The sequence below is a fragment of the Schistocerca serialis genome, chromosome 6, assembly GCF_023864345.2.
Source record: "Schistocerca serialis cubense isolate TAMUIC-IGC-003099 chromosome 6, iqSchSeri2.2, whole genome shotgun sequence".
NCBI lineage: Eukaryota > Metazoa > Arthropoda > Insecta > Orthoptera > Acrididae > Schistocerca > Schistocerca serialis.
The window spans coordinates 299,756,490-299,780,120 of NC_064643.1; the positions used below are offsets into that span (position 1 = coordinate 299,756,490).

Sequence of the window (23,631 nt, forward strand, 5' to 3'; positions counted from 1 at the left end):
TAGCAATGGTGTTAGGTCAACAGCGAATTTAGAAACTAATTCTTTAGTAAGTATGATCTGATTTACATTTAGTAACAATGGTGTTGTGGGCATATAGATACTGATTCCTTACTAACCATGATCTGAAGATGATTGTTAATCAACCGAAACCGGTGATCAGGAAACTGTCCTTTTATATATTTTTTTATTGCGATAACGACTATTAAAAACTTCTGTCAAATAACACAGGTCGGTGTATCTCCTTTACCTGATAGTGGAAGGTCTTACAAATCTTAGAAGATTGTTTGAGATCGGCTACCCGTCATTTATATTTTTAGATTTGCAAAACGGTTTTGGCAGTGTTGACTAAAATTCATTCCTTGACATTATGAAATCATAAGGAAAGAAAGCTGATCTACACTATGTACAGAACAGACAAGGAAATAGTCCAATCCATCATGTCGAAACATACCCCGAATTATTTTATGCGGGAAGAAGACACCAAAAGAAAGACCCTGTCAAAAATTTACTTGTGCACTGCAAGTAATTCTTAAAAAAAAAACAGTTGAAAATTGCCCAATTTGTAGCTCGCAAGGCGTTTGTACGCCCTTACCGGAGCTGCAGCGGACTGCGAACGGGCAACACGGCAGGCGTAGATCCTTGGTTGAATGCGTATGCGTAAACAAATAACATGGCTCGGCGCGATTTAATTTGTGAGGTGTACTTCAGTTTCCGTCCGAAACAGTTGTCCGCTATTACTGTACACTCAGATCTGCAACTCATTTAACATCGATAATAATTACTAGTTGCTTCTGCGGTAAGTGTAAAGAATGGATCGGCCGCTGTGGCCGAATGGTTCTAGGCGCTTCAGTCCGGAACCGCGCTGCTGCTACGGTCGCAGGTTCGAATCCTGCCTCGGGCATGGACGTGTCTGATGTCCTCAGGGTAGTTAGGTTTAAGTAATTAAGTCTAGGGGACTGATGACCTCAGACGTTAAAGCTCATAGAGCTTAGAGCCATTTCGTAAACAATGGAGGCAGAACTGAATTAGTACTCAGTGTATTTAAATACTTAATGTTGAGCAGTGTGGAAACCCGGCTTTCCTTCGTAAGATCTACTAATGAAGTGTATAAAAGGAAGGAAGAGTTGCATGAAGCAATAAATAGGCCATACGCCAAAATAAGACTCGCTAAACTGCGAAAGAGAAACTATCGGGAAGACTTACTGCACAGTGTGGCCACAAAGTCCATTACACCCACACATAACTTGAAAAAATAACGTTAACAACAGTTCTTTAGAAGAGTTTTCTTGAGATATGACCTGATCGTGAGGGGCCTTTCGATGAACGTTGCTAATTTCAAGTCTTCCTTGACACGGTTTGAGAAGATTCAAGAAATCATACAGTACAGAAAGTCGCAAAACAACGATGTTCACTTAAGCGAAAGTTCAGAGGAATTATAAAATAAATAAAATAAAATAAAATAAAATAAAATATTAATTATTTTTATCTGTATGATTGGCTCTCCTATGAGTCGTCAGGTTTTGATTATTCGGTATCAGACGCTTGACAATGGCTTTTTCGTAAATGTAATGTTATTCGTAGTTGACCGTGAAATAAAACTGAAATAATCGGACTTCGTAATTAAATCGTTTCCAAAGACTGCTGCGGTAGGTGCGGACTCATAATCTAAATCTCAATATTACAATAATTTGCCAGCCATGCCAAAACGTCGTACAGAGGTGATTGTCTACTAAACAAAAAATTACACAGTTAGTTAAATCAGATATATTCAATGAATAAGCCTACAGTTCATAATCCTACTTACTTTTATAAATATAAATTCTTTACAGAATCGAGTGCCTAGTATGGTTGCAATTTTCTATATCATGAAATATGGCGGTGTGCCAGACAATAAACTAAAATACGTGCTTCTCGCACCACTTCAACGAGAGCTCTCCCTTTTTTTTTTAATCAAACATACGACTAACGAAAATGTACTTTTGTTTTATCAGCGACACAGCGCTGCAGTTGTGTGCCATAGGCTTTATTTATTTGTCACTGATTATTTATTTAATTAATATCTCGCGTTTCCGAGGAAACTCACGCTCGGCATGCAAATGTGCCTTTATATTGCCCCCTGAATTGCGAGGCGAAAGGACACACCTGCAGGCGAGCAATTCACCTAAAGGCACAAGAAAATCTAAGTTATCTACAACTATTTACATGACTTACATTATACTGTATATTATACACAAAATTTGAATGACGCGCGTGCGCCGAAAAAGTTCTTATGTTGGCAAAACAGAGTGCGCGCATGCGCAGAAGCGTCTGTGTAACTACGGCACTGCCGTTATTTCGTAAATTTAGATCACGCGGCACAGTATTGCAGTTCATATTGTTCATGTGCGCGCGCATTTCTTAGTCGTTGCACAAAGAAAATATTCCACCAAGATTACATATGAAGACTACATTCTATGACAGGTAACTTAGTTTTAAAATTACAATATTTGTTATAATACAATACAACTTTAGATTGTTGAATGTTCTTAGTTACATAGCATTGCAATGAAATGCTTCAACGAAAAATGTTCTGTTGTTTCAGGTGCGTTGACCTATACACATCGTGTCGTTATTACAGTTTATATTCATCTACTGCACAATAATTTTTTACAGGTTAGTATCGTCGTGGTAAAGTTTTTTTGATCACAGTAACATCGTTGTATAACAACGTGATTGATACATAAGCATGTCCATTTCCTATTTCCATTATAGTCGTTGTGATGCAGTTCGTTGTGACAAAAAGCATTGTTTATTACAGATCAGACGTGACCCGTCGAGTAATTAGTCCACGTGCAGTTCTTCTTTTTTTTTTTTTACATTCCGTGGAAGCTTGGTTGCAGAACCTCGGACGGCACATAACTGGCATCGATCCTTGGACAGTCCAGGTAAGAGTGTCCGTCACATTTCGAGAACATTTCATTCCCTGAAGTTCCAACCAAAATTCTTCCACCCGTCGTGTTGTTTTCTGGACAGGCACTTTGTGTCCATTTAATCCAGTTAACATCTTGAAGTTGGGTACTGTAGTAATGTCGCTAGACGATGCACGAATTATGCACTTCACATATTCAGTTTTTTTTTTTTAAATATAGCTCACCTAAATGTTCGTGGTTACTCATCGAAGAAATCGTTCATCGCGTTAACAAAGGTACGATGCATCATGAATGTCATTAACAGTTTCTTTCACATAGGTTTCTGCGTAGTTGCAGACTTAGTAATGTACGTTAATGTCCGTGAATAGTGGTTCACTACGCAATTTTTTTTTTTTTTTTTTTTTTTTAAAAGTTTTTCACATTTTGGCACTCGTTATCGTTCAAATTTTCACACAGTAACAGTTACATTATACATCAGTTTAAAAAATAAGTAATTATACATACACACGTCACATATTTTCTTAGCATAAACATAATACAGTTGCACATAAACATGTTTACATCATCATTACATAGCTATAGGTTATTACATTGTGTCATATTTGATTACATGAATTGCAGATATTTACATCCTCTTTAGCGGTTTTGCTGGGATATTATCGATGTTTTTTGTGATGTCATCTGAAATTAAGATAGGTTAGACACAACATTCATTACATCAGTAGGCAAGACCAGGCGTTTTCACTACTCAATAAATATTCAAAATAGTAAGAGAGAGAAAATGTTCGATTCCTCGCGTTTTGTGCGTGTGTGTAGTGTGTCTGTGTGGCCTTGACTACTGGTAGATGCTTTTCTTGCTGAGAGATGTGCGTCTAATCTATTTCTCGAAGTAAAAGATCGCTTCACAGATGACGTCTGTCGGTTCGTCAGGTGTCATAGCAAGTCAGTGGTACCTACAGTCACAAATGTTCCGTGAAAAATTTATATATCATTCACTGCTACGTAATCATAAATTTTACTTTAATATTCAGTCTTCTCGGTGGAACCGCGGCGTTGAAAGAAAAGTTCTTCTGTCTTCAACTGCGACTCTGGAACCGCTGAAATGAAAATTTCTATACTACTTATAATCTATGTTGTAATTTGTTTTAGTTCTTGCCACACAGCAGGTCGTTGAGATAACGGTACGTTATATGTCTTATGGTAGAAGATCTTGTGAGGCTTAACTTCAATCTTGTACACATACGTGTTGATAACACCTAATCGTTTGGTAAAAACTTGTAAATATTTGGATAACACTTCCTGTAGTTTTATACGTTCATGTACACTGAGAGCTGTAGCTTCACTTATCTTATGATCAAGCAATGTTTTCAAGTCCATTAGCTCTGCGTCAGATGAGTGTGTTTGCATGTGTTGAATGTCTTTGTTAAGTACTAACTGAACCTTGTACCATGTACAGTGTTTGTCATGCTTTAGAGTTCTCCTGTCCAAATCAATAATAATTACCCTGCTTTTATCATTTAAAATACATTTACCTTTGGAGAAGTCTATAATGCAGTCCTTCTCGCTCATAATATCTATTCCTAATATGCAATTAGTCACAAGGTTTTGTACAACCAGGAATGGCCATTGTACGGTTCCATTACCTATTTTAACGTTTACAAAAACTTGCTTCGTAACCCTACATGACTTATTACCTAGTGCAGTAGTTATTTTACAGTTTTGGGCAGGAAACTCAGGCACAGGTTCCAATTCACACATCTTTTTATAAAAATTAAAAGATAGAACGCTCACAGCTGCACCTGTATCTAGGATAATAGTAGTTGGAATCCCACCTACTACACCAGTAGTGGATGCTAAAACAATTTCATTTGTGTTTAAACGACATTGTGTACTGTCTTGTAAAAGTTCATCTGATATATTGTTATTGTGGTTGTATCTTATAAATAAAACAGGTAGTTTTTGTTTAGAATTACTCGGCATATCATTATTCTGTTGTTCAAGTGTGGTGTCAAATAACTGATTAACATTGAAGTCGCCCCCCAAGAATTCTTCAGCCACGACCTGGGGCAAAGTAGTGACTGTTTCTAGTTTGTTGGATTATCGTTTGTACTAGGTACTGACACAGATTGGGGTTGTGCATCAGGTGTCATTTCTATTATATTCACATTCGGATATTGCCTATTATGATCTCCAAACTTTTGCGGTTGTTGTTGCTGTTGCGCATTATAACTTACCTGTCGGTCGTAAGGTATGCTCCAATTTTGTCCTGGTGGCTGCTGTGGTAAAGCAGTGTTTGAATGAAAGTATTGATCGCTACGAGTCCAGCCTTGATGCTGTCTTGGCTCGTAGTTATTATTGTTTCTATTTCTGTTTGTGTTTTTGTTGTTACATTTGTATCCGTTGTTACCGTTGTTGTTATTACCGCGGTGCCTTTTGTATGGATTGCCGCATGAAGTGTTATTACTGTTGTAATTGTTGTTTGTATTGGAATACGCGTGTTGATTTTGATTTCCGTATTGAGACGGCATGTGAGTTTGCTGTTTTTGCTGTACCGCGTATCCAACTGTGGGCGCGCCAGAATTGTGTTGGCAAGCCTGCATGTTTTGCATACCACTAGTGTAAACATTGTGGCTGCTGTTTTGCCGCGCGAAGCGCTGATCTTCAAGTAACATGTCAACCGAATCTAAAGCTGTTAAAAAATAATCTGAATCGTCATCCGGGATATGTAGAAGTTTTTCCTTAATGTTGAAAGGCAATTTGGCCTTCAACGCTCGGAGTATATCACGTGTTGCGACTGGTTCGTCTAAAAAATGTCCCATGTTCAAGTATTTTTCAAAATATCTGCGTAAGTTACCATTTTTACTGTTAAAAGTTTCAGGTTCTAAAATTTGTCTCCTGAGTCGCTCCTGGACGGATTGCGACCAGAATTTGTTCAGAAAGGCACGCTCAAACTCACTGTACGTGGTACATACGTCAGCTTGACTGTATGCCCAGACAGCTGCATCGCCTTGGATGTAACCGACAATATATGAAATCTTTTTCCGGTCACTCCAAGTGCGTGGAAATGCGTTACTAAAAGATTTAAGAAAAATCACCGGATGAATGGTTCGTTTCTCTGGGATAAAAGCCTGAAATTGCCTGTGTTTTATTAAGCTTTCTTCTTCCTTTGCATTATGATATGGATTTGTTCCACTGTAATTACTGCAATGCTCAGCTGGCGAGTAATTACGATAATGTTGCTGTGGTTTACCATGATAATAGCTTGTGTTTGTGGTTGCACGTCGTGGTATGTGTTGTAGTCGTGGTGTGTTTTGTTCTTGTGTGTTTGTGGTGTGCGGTATGTGTGCGTCATACTCGAATGTATATTGGTTTCTGAACTGTACATTTTGACTGATATTTTCGTTACATTCAGACTGTGGTTGATCGGTGAATTGTCTCATGGGTGCAGTGACGGATTGTACTGCGTCACTAATCAGCTGTTTGTTATTAGTGATGTATTCCGCTACGGAGTCGTGCACAATTGTTGGTAAATTTTCACGTATGCATCTATCAAAATGTTTGTCTTTGTTCTCTACCCAATCATGAAATTCTTTATTAATATTTTGAAAATGAGCTGTGGCATCAGATTGTAAGATGTCAGTCAGGTGTTGTTCAACATCGTCAAATTTATTCTGCACGTCAGTAATTCGTTTTTCAAGGTTGTCGTGTACTGAAGGATATGTTTGAATTTGTTCAGTAAGAGCTTCACACGTGACATTAAGGTTTTTTAATTGTTTCTGTAAAAGTGCTACGTCATTTGTAGTCTTTTCTTGTCTCGTATTAAGCTTGGAAAATTTCGTACTGAGTTCAGTCATCTGTTCGGTCAGTGTGGCGTCTATAAGTTCCACACGTTTACACAAAGTGTCATTACATGCCTTGATTGCTATGAGATCAGATTTAATTTCGTCATTTTGTGTCTTTAACTGTTCATTTTGTGTCTTTAAGGTTGCCATGTTTTCCGCGTTCTGCATCCTTAAGGTTGCCATATTTTCTGCGTTTTGTTTCATTAGCATTTGTAACATGTTGGCAATGTTTACTGTTTGCAAGGTCTCTGCCCCCGCCGCGTCATTAGACGTGACGTCATGTATTAACATGGGCTCTGACTGAGACTTTGAAATTTTTGTGGTGGACGGCCTATTGTCAAAATTTCCGTTGACACTTGCGTCAATATTTGATGTATCGTCACTACCGGTTGCTGTCGTAAAGTCATTTTCTAACATTTGTCTCTCGTCCGAGTCGGATTGCGTCTGAATAGTACGTCTTTGCTGTTCCATTTTTGCGTATTGTTTTCTAGTTATTACCATGCCACACGTGCTATATATTTCAAGAAATTAATGTTTGACACTGGTTTTAAAATAAAATGCAGTTGAGCATGAATCGGTCGTAGCAACAATGGCTGTCTGTTAATTTAAAAATATAAACTGAATTTGAGATTATTGGTAATGGCTGCTGGCCATGTTACATGATATCGTACAGAAGTCGGCCATATTGTACACTCGTGTATTGGTATTGTTGCATACGTTATTGTTTAAGGAAAAATACTGAGAATGGAATTTATCACTGAAACTGTTATGCGGAAAAGAAACACTACAGAATTTTACTGAAAAGCTAATACACTGAATTATACGTCTGGTCAAGCCTGCTAATGCAAAGATGCTGCGTCTTACCTTATTTTGCTGGAAGCTTCTTTGCGTCTTCCCGCAAAATTTTATAATTGGCAAATATCTTCTGATTTTTTTATTTCTCATATAGTCAAGTCCAGGACCAGAAGATTGATTTTTCACATGAAACAAAGAGAACAATGTAACAAATGACAAAATAACAAGTCCGACACGCAGTCGCCAATATAAAATAAATAAAATAAAATAAAATAAAATAAAATATTAATTATTTTTATCTGTATGATTGGCTCTCCTATGAGTCGTCAGGTTTTGATTATTCGGTATCAGACGCTTGACAATGGCTTTTTCGTAAATGTAATGTTATTCGTAGTTGACCGTGAAATAAAACTGAAATAATCGGACTTCGTAATTAAATCGTTTCCAAAGACTGCTGCGGTAGGTGCGGACTCATAATCTAAATCTCAATATTACAATAATTTGCCAGCCATGCCAAAACGTCGTACAGAGGTGATTGTCTACTAAACAAAAAATTACACAGTTAGTTAAATCAGATATATTCAATGAATAAGCCTACAGTTCATAATCCTACTTACTTTTATAAATATAAATTCTTTACAGAATCGAGTGCCTAGTATGGTTGCAATTTTCTATATCATGAAATATGGCGGTGTGCCAGACAATAAACTAAAATACGTGCTTCTCGCACCACTTCAACGAGAGCTCTCCCTTTTTTTTTTAATCAAACATACGACTAACGAAAATGTACTTTTGTTTTATCAGCGACACAGCGCTGCAGTTGTGTGCCATAGGCTTTATTTATTTGTCACTGATTATTTATTTAATTAATATCTCGCGTTTCCGAGGAAACTCACGCTCGGCATGCAAATGTGCCTTTATAGAATGTCATTAATTCATAGCCTGCGTAAAGACGAAACTTCTATTATCCCCACATTTGCCGTGACCAACGCCGATCAGTCCGATTTCGTGAAAGATCTGCATGCGAACTGCACTTCATGAAGTCGAGGCTAAAAAAGACTGTCTGTTGTGCAATCAGTTAATGCTATGACACATTTATATAGAACAACGAAAGTGATGAGTGTATTACTGTTTCAACAGCTTAGTATCTGTCTCTGCGATTTCAAGATATATTAGGATAAAAAATGAAATAAAGAATTGTTTTAGTGGCAAAAATCTTATAATTGATGTATCAAAACCTGGAAAAAGAGGATATAATAATTTTTCATATTTCATTCGAAATGGTTTCTAGCAGAAATCAGTTCAGTGCTTTTATTGGACGTAACGATACACCTGTCTTTCAAGACGACAACGAAGAGTGTTGACGTACTTCAGATTTCATCCAGAATAGTCAATTTGACTCTCGATAAAGAATTGTTTTGGTGTGGGAAGTATTTTTAAAGAAACTGACGGACAATGTTATATCAGATAGCTATGTGTCGTTTGAGGATTATCAGAGCAACAATATTGTTAAATTTCATTCATTTGTGCATTGTCAGTTTTCATCGGCACGTTTTACGAATTGCTTTAAGTATGCTCTATATGCAACACGGTAAGCAGAGCAAACGGTCAGGACCATTTCTCATAGCACCGCAGTTCTCTCTAAGTAACGCTAATAATTACTGTGGCGTAGCTCAAAGCATTATTTTTTTCGTCAGGTTTTCAGTTTTCATGGTGCAAGGAAAATAATTGTTTTCGTTATTTAAATGGCACTTCGCTTTATTCTGACGACTAGGGGAATAAACAAGAACCGTTCCATTGTTTTTAAAACATACGTCATTAAAAAATTGTCACCAGAACTGTGATACAGGAATTGTTAGTCTATAAGAAGATGTATGTGTGACAAATATTTCATTTGAAGTGATTTGTAATGTGACGTCGAACACTGCCTTGGTTTATTTTTCCTCTGACCTTTGTAAGAGTTACATATGCAAAAATTTAGCTTTCGATACGAATTCCCTCTTATTTCAAACAATCACACGTGAAATTTTTATATGGTTTAGGTGCTTCAAATTCGCCTGTGTCATTCCGGATCTTAGCTTTATTTGGCTCAATGCTCTCTTGTCACAGCCGACCGTGCACTAGGTAGAAAAGGCTCTACAAACCGCAGTCATAAGTGGTCCTTCGCGTAACAAAAACGAGTAACTTAAACAATTTTTAAAATATTCTCTCAGGGCGTCGTAGCAGCTAAAATTTTGACAGTGCATTTCTTTCAGTGAATTGTGCCTGCATAAAAATTAAGGGTGGGTTTCGACGTGTCAGATAAGACCATTCTCTTGTCAGTTTGCAATTATAGTGGGATGATACGAACAAGAGGCAGTAAATGAGAATGGATTGAGTTAGGCTTGTACACAATTTACCCTACGTGGAAAACTTCAGTTACGTTTGTCATAGAGACGTCAAAACATTATAGCTCTTTTCTGCCATTCTGTGCCGGCCGGTGTGGCCGAGCGGTTCTAGGCGCTACAGTCTGGAACCGCGCGACCGCTACGGTCCCAGGTTCGAATCCTGCCTCGGTGATGGATGTTTGTGATGTCCTTAGGTTAGTTAGGTTTAATTAGTTCTAAGTTCTAGGGGACTGATGACCTCCGAAGTTAAGTCACATAGTGCTCAGAGCCATTTGAACCGTTTTTTTTTTTTGCCATTCTGTCACGTTTTCATGTCGATGCGACTTATTTTATAATTTTTTTGTAATTAGAGTATGTGTAACTATCATGAGTATCAAATATAAAACGAAAAAAGGATATGTCGTAGGATAGTTATGCAGACCCTCCACCTTCCTCTTCACGAAATATGCTGTGACTACAACAGCCCTTAAATCAATATTTGGCCCCAAGAAGTAGCACTGTTACAAGTCGCGTACAATCAGTAATGCAACACTTTTTCTGTTTGTTTTTTTATTTCTTTTTACCATGTTGGTTTTATTCAGGATTCCGACACACCATATTATTCCTCACTGTTTTGGCTCATCATCATCATTAAGACTGATTATGCCTTTCAGCGCTCAGTCTGGAGCATACAATACAATGATTTTTGACAACATTCCAATTCAATGCGACAGCCTTACGCCATATTACGGGAAGGGCTCATAGGCCTATATCCACATGGTACCACTCTGCAGGTTGACATTGCATCAACAACCTTCTCATCATCCACGTGCTACTTCTTCAGGAGTAAATCCTTCATTCAGCCAAACAGATGGAAGTCCGAAGGTGAGAGGTCCTGGCTGTAGTGTGGATGAGGAGGAACAGCCAAATTAAGTTTTATGAGTTCCTCTCGGGTGCATAGACTTGTATGATGCGGTGCGATGTCATGAAGGAGAAGTCCGTTTGCATTTCTTGGCGAAAAATACGCAGAAGTCATTTCTTTAATTTGATGAGGGTAGCACAATACATTTCTGAGTTGATGGTTATGTCTACGAGGGAGGGCATCAAACAGAATAACCTCTTCGGAGCCACGGAAGACCGTCGCCATGAGTTTATCGGCTGAATTTGGAGATTTCAAATACTTATTCGGAGGAGGGGACATGTGGCGCCATACCATGAATTGTACGGCGATGTTCGACAACAAATTTTTGCGCTTAATCTCGTGACGTGCAAGAAATTCCGTGCAGATGGTCCTTCGTTACTGTTTATGGTGTTCTGTTGGGCAGCGAGGAACCCACGGACATACACCTTTAAATACTGATGGACGAGTGTGTCAGCACTGCCAGCAGAGACGTCCAGTTCAGCAGCGAGGTGTTTGACTGTGATCGGTCGATCACCTCGAATGAGAGTGTCCGCACGCTCCAACATTTGATACAATGTGAAATTCCACACACCTCTCCTTCTGAAATTAGGAACATAATAAACTCTCTTAAGAATAAAAGCTCACATGGAATTGATGGCATTTACAGCAGGATAATAAAAGCTTGTTCCCAAGAGATAAGTCGGTTTCTTAGCCACATATGTAATAGCTTTCTGAAGCTGGGTATTTTACCAGATAGACTGGAGTATGCAATTGTTAAACCACTGCATAAAAAAGGGGATACGTCTGATGTCAACAACTACCGCCCAATAATCTCTTCTGACTGCCTTATCCAAAATTCCTGAAAAATTAATGTATTGTAGAGTAGCTTCACACCTTTGTAAAAATAAAGTTTTAACAAAATTTCAGTTTTGTTTCCAGAAAGGTTTTTGAACGGAAATTGCTATATATACTTTCACTAATGAAATATTAAATGCTCTGAGTAACCGGAAGTCACCCGTTGGGATTTTTTGTGATCTCTCAAAGACTTTTGAATGCGCAAATCATGGTATACTTCTAGATAAGCTCAAGTACTGTGGTATGAATGTGACAGCGTTCAAATGGTTTAAATCATACCTAACTGGAAGAGTGCAGAAAGTCGAAATACGCCGTTACATAATATGCAAGAAACTGGTGATTTCTCAAACTGGGGAGCAATCAAGAATGGGGTGCCGCAAGGTTCGGTCTTGGGTCCTCATCTGTTCTCAATATATATTAATTACTTGCCATTCTACATTCACGAAGATGCAAAACTGGTACTTTTTGACGATTATACAAGTATAGGTATCACACCCAACAGACAAGAATTAACTGGTGAAATTGTAAACTATGTTTTTCAGAAAATCATTAAGTGGTTCTCTGCAAATGGGCTCTCATTAAACTTTGACAAAACACAGTACATACAGTCACACACAGTAAATGGAATGACACCATTAATAAATATAGACTTCGATCAGAAATCGGTAGCTAAGGTAGAATATTCAAAATTTCTAGGTGTATGCACTAACGAGGGGTTGAACTGGAAAAAACACACTGAAGATCTGCTGAATCGTTTGAGTTCAGCTACGTATGCTATTAGGGTCATTGCAAATTTTGGCGATATACATCTCAGTAAATTAGCTTACCATGCCTATTTTCATTCTCTGCTTTCGTATGGCATCATATTCTGGGGTAACTCATAATTGAGTAAAAGAGTGTTCATTGCAAAAAAGCGTGTAATCAGAGTAATTGCTGGAGCTCATCTAATATCATCCTGCAGACACTTATTTAAAGAGCTACAGACCTTCACTGTAGCCTCACAATATATGTATTCACTTATGAAATTTGTTATTAACAGTCCGAACGAATTCAAAAGTAATAGCATTGTACATGGCTACAACACGAGGAGAAAGGATGATCTTCACTACTCAAGATTAAATCTAACTTTGACTCACAAGGGGGGTAAATTATGCTGCCACAAAAGTCTTGTTCACTTACCTAATAGCATCAAAAGTCTGACAGATAGCCATATAGCACTTAAAAGGAAATTAAAAGAATTTCTCAATGGCAACTCCTTCTACTCATTAGATAATTTTTGGGATATAGTAAGTGGGTAATTTCCGCAACCCCAACCAAAAAAAAAAAAAAAAAAAATTAAAAATATTCAGTGTCATGTAATATTTTGTGTAATGTAATATCTTGTATAGACACCATCTATTAGCCTGACACGTTCCACATCATTACGAAGTGTTGTATTAATGATCTATGGAACAAGTACTAATCTAATCTAATATAATCTAATCTAGTCACAGCTGAGTGCGGCCGGCTGGCACTAGAGAGATAAGACGGCTTTGCACACCTCGTTGCGATGTGACAGATGCGCCACCCACCACTCACCGTTCTTTTGTTCAGTCCAAGGTCTCCGTAGGCATTCTAAAAGCGCTTATGAATATCCGCCTTGATCTGGTTTCCTAGCAAAACAAACTCAACAACAGCTCTCTGCTTGGAAGGCACCTCCGTTACAGACACCACTACCTATCGGAACTTCATGTAACCATAGGGTCTGAAGAGGGGAATATTCCACGATATTTCCCAACAAATTACACATTTTTTTAACCGAAATTGCCCGAGAAAAAAAAGTGTTGCATTTCTTATTGAACGCCTCTCGAACTTAGAGCTCTTTCATGCTCACTGCCACAAATTTTCCGTCTCTCTGTCTCTGTCAACAAACGTTTTCGTCGAAGCCGAATCGTTATCTTTACGTTCACCGCAGCCTCATTACAGCTTCGCCTTTAGTGGCCCAGCTAGTGTACACGACAGCCTCTACGGAGCGGCCCGCATCGGCGAGAAGAATCTGGCCGGCACCGGCAGCGCGCTTAGCACCCGGAGTGGCGATCACACCCAGGTCGAGCCGTAAATCTGCCCTGCTCCGCTCTGCCCCCGGCTAGGCGCACGCAGACTGCCATCTCGAGCTGAGAGATACCGCCCCGCCCCGACCCACAGCCGCCCCAGTTATCCCCTCGGGTGAGATACCCGCCTCCCTGCAACGCCTTTCCGGGTCCTGAACTCTCTCAGGTGTTCCTGATGCATAATTCATTATCCCGGCCCGAGAGTTTTGCCGTAAGACGCAAAGAAAGGGAAGAAAAAAAAACTTAAGAGCGGAAGAATTAAGTCCACGGCAAGAAAGATCCAAGGCAGAGAATTGCAGCTTCTTTCCCAGTGGATCTCTCCGCCGTAGAAGGAAGTTTGTGGCAGATGGTAAGTGGTCGTCACCCAGGTAGATTATCTATCGAAGCCGCTAAATTGATCCATTTTGGTGAAATCGCGTGCTTGTGGTCTCCGGAACGTCAGTATCATGTTTAATACGGCGTAGAAAACCGTTGGCATTCCAAACGACTTCCAGTCCTCTCGCATTGAGTAATTACGGGTCCTGTATGCTTTTCAAAGGACTCATTAATACTCCAAAATAGTGGCTCGTTCAAGAAACGATGATTAAGGTTGACATACCCTTCTTTCGGAAGCAGACCACAAAGGCTCAATATTATTGAGATTGAGTTTGTCGAGGACAGGCATAAAAATCCATCCTCGTGCACACAAAACCAGTCTTGGACGAAGCGAGCTGTGTGAACTGGGCCCTGTCATCTTGGGGCACAGCGTCACCATTGAGGAACAAATATTAAACGTGCGATGGACATTATGAGGCAAAATAGTCACCTAATCGTTGGCGATAATGTGACCTAGGAGAGCAACTATGGGGCCCATGGAATAGCATAATATAGCTGCCCGAATCCTCATCGAGCTCTTTGGAAATAAACTGACCCAGAAATTGTAAACGGTGTGCAACAAAACTCATGCGACAAAATGACTTTCTTCCATATCTCCACCCTCTATGCCTCTCCATCTTCTATGTCCCATGACTTCGACACCATGTTTCCCGTTGTGGGAATTTGAATCACTGGCGAGCGGGTTTGGAGATCCAGGTCGCCTGCAATTCCCTACTTATGAATTGTCCTTCACGATTTGGTACTAACATGGTTCACTGGGTTCGTGAGTGAGACATTCAGTTCTGCTGCTGTCGTCCTCTTATTGTTTGTCACGGTCCACTTCAACGACTCGATGTCACGATCAGTCAACACACACTTTTGTCCACGCTGTGACTTAGCGGATGACGTGTTCCACGTTCCCTCTGTGCGGTATAAATCTTTGATGCGGTGACACGTGAATCTCCAAACACTTCTTATCCCTTAGCTACTGCAGCACCTATCGTACAAACACCAACAATATGATTACTTTCGAATTCGCTTATCTCCGACGTTGTTGTTGTTGTGGTCTTCAGTCCTGAGACTGGTTTGATGCAGCTCTCCATGCTACTCTATCCTGTGCAAGCTTCTTCATCTCCCAGTACCTACTGCAACCTACATCCTTCTGAATCTGCTTAGTGTATTCACCTCTTGGTCTCCCTCTACGATTTTTACCCTCCACGCTGCCCTCCAATACTAAATTGGTGATCCCTTGATGCCTCAGAACATGTCCTACCAGCCGATCCCTTCTTCTGGTCAAGTTGTGCCACAAACTTCTCTTCTCCCCAATCCTATTTAATACTTCCTCATTAGTTATATGATCTACCCATCTAATATTTAGCATTCTTCTGTAGCACCACATTTCGAAAGCTTCTATTCTCTTCTTGTCCAAACTATTTATTGTCCATGTTTCACTTCCATACATGGCTACACTCCATACAAATACTTTCAGAAACGACTTCCTGACACTTAAATCTATACTCGATGTTAACAAATTTCTCTTATTCAGAAACGCTTTCCTTGCCATTGCCAGTCTACATTTTATATCCTCTCTACTTCGACCATCATCAGTTATTTTGCTCCCCAAATAGCAAAACTCCTTTACTACTTTAAGTGTCTCATTTCCTAATCTAATTCCCTCAGCATCACCCGACTTAATTCGACTACATTCCATTATCCTCGTTTTGCTTTTGTTGATGTTCATCTTATATCCTCCTTTCAAGACACTGTCCATTCCGTTCAACTGCTCTTCCAAGTCCTTTGCTGTCTCTGACAGAATTACAATGTCATCGGTGAACCTCAAAGTTTTTATTTCTTCTCCATGGATTTTAACACCTACTCCGAATTTTTCTTTTGTTTCCTTTACTGCTTGCTCAATATACAGATTGAACAACATCGGGGAGAGGCTACAACCCTGTCTTACTCCCTTCCCAACCACGGCTTCCCTTTCATGTCCCTCGACTCTTATAACTGCCATCTGGTTTCTGTACAAATTGTAAATAGCCTTTCGCTCCCTGTATTTTACCCCTGCCACCTTTAGAATTTGAAAGAGAGTATTCCAGTCAACATTGTCAAAAGCTTTCTCCAAGTCTACAAATGCTAGAAACGTAAGTTTGCCTCTCCTTAATCTTTATTCTAAGATAAGTCGTAAGGTCAGTATTGCCTCACGTGTTTCAGTGTTTCTACGGAATCCAAACTGATCTTCCCCGAGGTTGGCTTCTACTAGTTCTTCCATTCGTCTGTAAAGAATTCGTGTTAGTATTTTGCAGCTATGACATTTTAAACTGATAGTTCGGTAATTTTCACATCTGTAAACAGCTGCTTTCTTTGGGATTGGAATTATTATATTCTTCTTGAAGTCTGAGGGTATTTCGCCTGTTTCATACATCTTGCTCACCAGATGGTAGAGTTTTGTCAGGACTGGCTCTCTCAGGGCCGTCAGAAGTTCCAATGGAATGTTGTCTACTCCGGGGGCCTTGTTTCGACTCAGGTCTTTCAGTGCTCTGTCAAACTCTTCACGCAGTATCGTATCTCCCATTTCATCTTCATCTACATCCTCTTCCATTTCCATAATATTGTCCTCAAGTACATCTCCGACGTTATGCCCTCATAATTGCACAGACCACTGTTCTGACCACTAGTGACACAGGCCGGCCGGAGTGGCCGAACGGTTCTAGGCGCTTCAGTCTGGAACCGCGCGACCGTTACGGTCGCAGGTTCGAATTTTGCCTCGGGCATGGATATGTGTGATGTCCTTAGGTTAGTTAGGTTTAAGTAGTTCTAAGTTCTAGGGGACTGATGACCTCAGATGTTAAGTCCCATAGTGCTCAGAGCCATTTGAGCCACTTGAACTAGTGACACAGGCAACGTACTGACGACATTGCAAAGGTGCCGATCGTGGTCTGATACAACAGCGCAGCCCTTAGCCTTGGCTAGCATCAGCATTTATGTTCAAGCATGCTTTTGTCGCTGTAATCCCATACTTATACTCTATATTGACATACCAGTGGCTACTTAAATAAAAATGATCAAATTTGGCTTCACTTTGACTGGACTTTGCTATAATCTGTTCAATATCGTCTTAAGTCTGTTTCAAATTAAATCATTACATCTGTTGATCAAACTTTTTTTGTCAACATAACTCTTGAGTGAGGCATTTTGCTTAGTTTCTAGCATAATAATGAACACTGTGTTTCCTTATAGTTACCGTCTCACACTTTAAAATTCTCAGCAATGGGCCGGATGCTCGAATTAGAGCCATCCAATGAAGAATTCCACGTTGGGAGCAGATTATACTGGACATGTTGACCTATCCAGTTGTAACGTGCTGCACTAGCTGCCACTGGAACCAGAAAACTGAGTGACAGAACTGTAACATCCTAATTTTTGTGACTATCTGTCCACCGTACACTATTTAGTCACTGTAAGACAGTAGGAAATATTTACAAAAACGATCCAAAATCTTCTACCCAAAGCCAAAACAAATTAACGTGAATCTATTGGTATGTGGAAAACTTACCACTGTATCACATTTACGTTATAAAACCATCATTACTATGAAGAAACTAGTTTAAAAAATACTTAAATTACGTCAACAATATCAAATACTTCGCGGCATAAACTTAATGAATGGCAATTATTCCAGAAGTCAGTACATCCATAGTGTACATAGGAAGCTCAGTTAAAACTTCTCACTTTTATCAGGCTAATTGCTGTTGTGATTGCCACATGGCTGGTGCTCACATGTTGTGTGGAAGAGCAGGTATATATACACCACCATAATAGGTATCTAGATTGATAATGTTGGGAACCGTGGTCTATCATATCACAACTTAACATTGTAAAGTAGGCTTTAAAATCCCACAATGCCTCAAATGAAAAAAATGTCGAAATCACGCTATAAATATTTTTAGCATCCATATGTGGAATGACTACATTCAGTAACCACGGTAAGTCTGTGGACCAAGTCCTAATCATAATACTGTTCGCAAATTGATACTTCCTGGCAGATTAAAACTGTGTGCCGGACCGAGACTCGAACACGGGACTTTTGCCTTTCACGGGCTGTGAGGAATGGTCGTGAGCTGTGCTTGGGTAGCTCAGTTGTAGAGCACTTTCCCGCGAAAGGCGAAGGTCCCGAGTTCGAGTCTCAGTCCGGCACACAGTTTTAATCTGCCAGGAAGTTTCATATCAGCGCACACTCCGATGAAGAGTGAAAATTTCATTCTGTTTGCAAATTGTGTTACAGGAGACCATTCTAACAGTTTGAAGTTTTTAATCACTTCGTTGTGAGTGTTGAACGATGTTTTCCACCGATATCAGCTGCTAGGCTGGCATGGTATCTCCATATACATTCAAATACCTATATTACTATCCTCCTTATACTGCAGTAGGTTTGACAACAGTAATACTTCTGTGCTTCCGCTGGATAATTGCTGGCCCGACACCCAATATCATTTTCCGTTATACTCGTATTTGCATACTACAACATTTCCTCGAGATGAAACTATTTCTTAGATCAGTCTCACACTTTTACAAAAGTACTTTTAAAACGGGCCGAGAAAACGTTTTTACCTTCCAGATAGCCCACACATTAATTTTACCCTGCCGTTGGCTTCTAACACGAATTGCACTATGAGAATTTTCATCTAACCACAGATTTCGTGGGAATACATGCGTGTTGATGCTGACGGAGGGCATGTTCCACATTTATTAAGATTTCTGAATTGATAACGCCGTAATATGTTCTATCAGTAATAAGTTTAAAATGAAGGATTTTTTGGCATAGCTTCATGTGCATTATTCTATTGCTTTCCGTGTTATTATCTCAACAAAAAATTAAAATATTACTGAAACATCTGTACATATAATTAAACTGACATTCGGCTACACGATTGTACAATTAACCCGTTAATTAAAATACTTACGAGTGATGTATTTTGTTATGTAGCCTGAAGAGCCAACACCGTGTTACTAGAGGAGGCCGAAATGCAAGCGTTTTAGCTCCCGCAGGCTGGCGAGAGGAGGGAAGAACTATACTGACGTGAGGTCTGGAACATGACAAGGAATGAGGGTTCAGAAAGCAGACATAATTAGTTTGATACTTAACTTTAATCCATTAATGAGGAACGTCGCTCTTGACGGTACATGGTTCACAATATTATCTGTTCAGAAGACATATAGTAACTGAATATGGCGCCTTGCTAGGTCGTAGCAAATGACGTAGCTGAAGGCTATGCTAAACTATCGTCACTGCCAAGGAGAGCGTATGTAGGCAGCGAACCATCGCTAGCAAAGTCGGCTGTACATTCGGGGCGAGTGCTAGGGAGTCTCTCTAGACTAGACCTGCCGTGTGGCGGCGCTCGGTCTGCAATCACTGATAGTGGCGACATGCGGGTCAAACGTATACTAACGGACCGCGGCCGATTTAAAGGCTACCACCTAGACAGTGTGGTGTCTGGCGGTGACACCACATATTTCCTATACGGTGTCCAATTAGAGGATTACATCCAGCCATTTCCTCCGAATAAAAAACTAAGGTGAACCAAAAAAACAATATTTGTGTACAGTAATACTGGTTTGGTGTCACTGATGTGTAGAACATATTTTTCAGACAGTTTTAGATGAACAATGGAAAAACAGTTAACTCATGTCCATTAAATGCTTCAGCAGTTTTTAAATGCACCGCAATATTCTGGCATTAACACATCGTCACTGTACTTAATACTACCTTTTATTCCGCCGTTGCCTGACTAACCGCTACTGCCTTAGTAAGAGCTTGCGCAGATTGCTGTCAGAGTCGCGAATGGAGCTGGAAGATTGCCTCTCTAGCCGCAGACAGCCTTGCTGGTGGACAGCGTCTGTCGTCAAATAAAGAGCACAGATGTGGCGACGAGCCCCGACGCGAGCGGTCATCAAAATGCGCTCAGGCGGCCGGGGTGCGTGAGCGTGCGTCGCTACTGCCTCGTTACGGGCGCTGGCTGTGCGTGAACGGTGCGTGCGCAGGTGCTGCCAGGTGGTCCCGCCACCTGCTAACGTGAATACGACTGCTCCCCTGGGCGACACTTGCTGCCTGCGACGTGGCTTCAGGGAAAGAGAGAGAGAGCGAGAGAACCATTGCTGTGTTCACACGTCTGCACTTCCTAATGTGTACCTCACATTACTTTCACAAACACACACATCTTTTAATATGCTAGTCTTTTAAAAAAGAAAATCTCGTAAGCATGTTCATTTTTTGAATCATCATCCATCCTGATACGTCGTGGTATGGGAAAACTTAACCAAAACGTAAGGTAAGCAGAGCTCAAAGGCTGCAGGGAGTTAAAGCGTAGACCCAAATGAGGTTACAGTTTCAAACAAAATTTAATTTTATTAAACATTAAAAAACACTTGTTCACTGGTACGTATATATATATATATATATATATATATATATATATATATATATATATATATATACAAATAAAGAAAAGATGTTATTTTGACATGTGTCCGGAAACGCTTAATTTCCATGTTAGCATATGTGTTTTTTAACACAAACGTATGTTTTTTTAAATGGACCACCTATAATTTTTCTTCAGCGATCCATAGCATGACAAAGCACATACACAATGGCATTGATTGCACCGCAATATTCCCATTACATCCCGAGATATTGAGAAGCGAAGTTGACGCTTGAAACACCCGACATGCGCTGCTAGCGCACGTCCTGAGGCTCAGGCGTGAACCCCATGCTGCCCGTAATCGCGATGTGATTGACATGTGTAATCACACCTCCATACTTATCAAGAGGTCCGAAACGAATAATACGGTCTGCTGCCATCAACTCTCATAAGCACATAATGGTTTCCCTCTTGCACGTTTTACGTATCTACGTACAAAATATGAACCAGTACCGATCGGTGTACACCCGTCAGGTTGTCTTATTTATTCTGCACACCGAAAATAAGGTTTATCTAATGCGTTATATGACCCATTGTGCCTGTTGCGCAGGGCCTGGCTCTACCTAGTCAAGTGTCCAACGTAGTTCCCACTACTGCCACAGTTACCACTTCGCCTTGTTTATGATTTGCGACCCATGCAAACTCCTGTACTCCACCACCCTCCGAGCATCCCATTTGTTGTTGCTTTGGCGTGCAGTACACCGCTTGCCAGTGTAGTCGTGCATCAAAGTAATCTAGTGACGGAACGGAGGTAGTACACATTGTGAATAAACGTTGTGTTGTGGAACTTATACTGTACAGTATAATGTACACACATGAAGATATGGTAGAAATGCTGCTGACCTATAGAGAATGTACGTTGACGGGAAATACGTTATGAGATTGCTTGTTTGTTGATAGTACTGTTAGCGAACATTATGATTATTAAGTTAATATGTCTGTTTTCTAGCCTACTCCACATACCTGTACTGTGCCCTGTTGTAGGTGGACGAAATGCTGTTCAGGCAGAACGACTGTACAGAAGACGATTCCCTGACAAGCCATCGCCTTCGCACAGGATGTTTGGTCGTCTCACATCTCGTCTACGTGGAACGGGAAGCTTAAATCCAAGACCTCGACATCGTCCTAGAACACGCACAGATGAACGTGCTGAAGTTGCTGTCCTCGCTACCATAGCTGTGAATCCTCAAATCAGCACACGTCAAATTGAACGTGAAGTTGGTGTGTCGAAATCAAGTGCACAGCGTATTCTTAAACGTCATAAATTTCATCCTTACCATGTTCATTTACACCAGGATCTTCATGGAAATGACTTCCGCAATAGGGTAACATTTTGTCGGTGGGCTCAGCAAAAACTTCTGACTAATCCAAATTTTTTTGCAGATGTTATCTTTACCGACGAGGCATCATTCTCCAACAAAGGAATTGTCGATATGAGGAATATGCATTATTGGTCCGCAGACAATCCAAAATGGCTCCGTCAGGTAGAGCATCAACGTCCGTGGAAAGTTAATGTTTGGTGTGGGATTATTGGAGATACCATTATCGGACCTTTCTTTATAAATGGCATCCAAAATGGCAGACAATACTCCAGATTTATACGACACAATCTTCCTGTTCTCTTGGACACCGTACCTCTGAACCGGAGAATGGTCATGTGGTATCAGCATGACGGATGCCCTGCACATAACGCCTTACGAGCACGACGACTTCTGAACCGTAAGTTCCCTGGTAGGTGGATTGGACGAGGTGGCCCAGTTAGGTGGCCTGCCTGATCTCCGGACCTTACACCGCTGGATTATTTTCTTTGGGGAGCAGTGAAGGATGCTGTTTACCAACATGAACCAAAAACACCAGAGGACATGAAGCAACGCATTATTGATGCTTGTACAGCCATCAAAGAGGAAACAGTAGCACGAAGTAGGGCATCCTTCATCCACAGAGTGACCCTATGTATGCAAGCCAATGGGCATCACTTTGAGCATGAGATGTGAACGCTATGTTTAGTAGGTAGTGCTGGTATCACAGTGGAAGTTTCTACAAAGGGCCATTTTACCCTGTGATGTTAAGAAACATTTGTTTGCAACAATTTGTCATTTAACGCATTAGATAAACATAACATTGATAATTATGTGATAATAAAACTAATTGGTCAAACATGTTTACATTCATCTTCTATGTCCTACCTGAACTTCCCAAATCAAAACATTTTTACCTAAACAACGGTAAAACTTATAGTCCATTTGCTCGTTTTTCTAAAACCATCAACATGAATTTTACAATTACGAGTGAATGATTAACTGTCATTTGCGCTAGATCTACAGTAAAGTGAAGTTTTAACGTTGAACGGCATTACCTTTTTAGTAACGGATTAACGATAAGCGAAGTTAACTTTGTGACTAACGTTGCGGTACACAGATATGTTACAGAACCGCATCACTCCTAGCCTATGGGATAAATACCTGCTGGAATGTACGACGTTAATGCAGGATGGCAGCAGACCGTATTATCCGTTTCGGACCTCTTCATAAGTATGGAAGTGTGATTACGCATGTCAATCACATCACGAGTACGGGCAGCATGGGGTTCACGCCTGAGCCTCAGGACGTGCGCTAGCAGCGCATGTCGGGTGTTTCAAGCGTCAACTTCGCGTCTTACTATCTCGGGATGTAATGGGAATATTGCGATGCAATCACCGCCATTGTGTATGTGCTTTGTCATGCTATGGATTGCTGAAGAAAAAATATAGGAGGTCCATTTAAAAAAAAACATAAGTTTGTGTTAAAAAACACATATGCTTTCGTTTTAGAATGTTTCCAAATATGTACATTCATGGGCCCGAGCCCTACATTGATACCGGTGAAAGTCGTTTTCCAATAGCTGTTATTGTTCCAGAGATATTTTGGGTGGACAAGATAGCTGGGACAACCTGTATATATATATATATATATATATATATATATATATATATATATATATATATATATATAATGAAAATATGCATTATGAAAATAGCATTTGTGGTTACATTTGATTGGCC

General features: G+C 40.1%; 1 protein-coding gene across 1 annotated transcript in view; it reads left to right on the forward strand.

Annotated features, from left to right (window-relative positions):
- The window catches only part of LOC126484829 (thrombospondin type-1 domain-containing protein 4-like), a 141,800-nt gene that overhangs the window by 79,005 nt on the left and 39,164 nt on the right, over positions 1 to 23,631 (forward strand). The gene's annotated exons all lie outside the window — the stretch shown is intronic.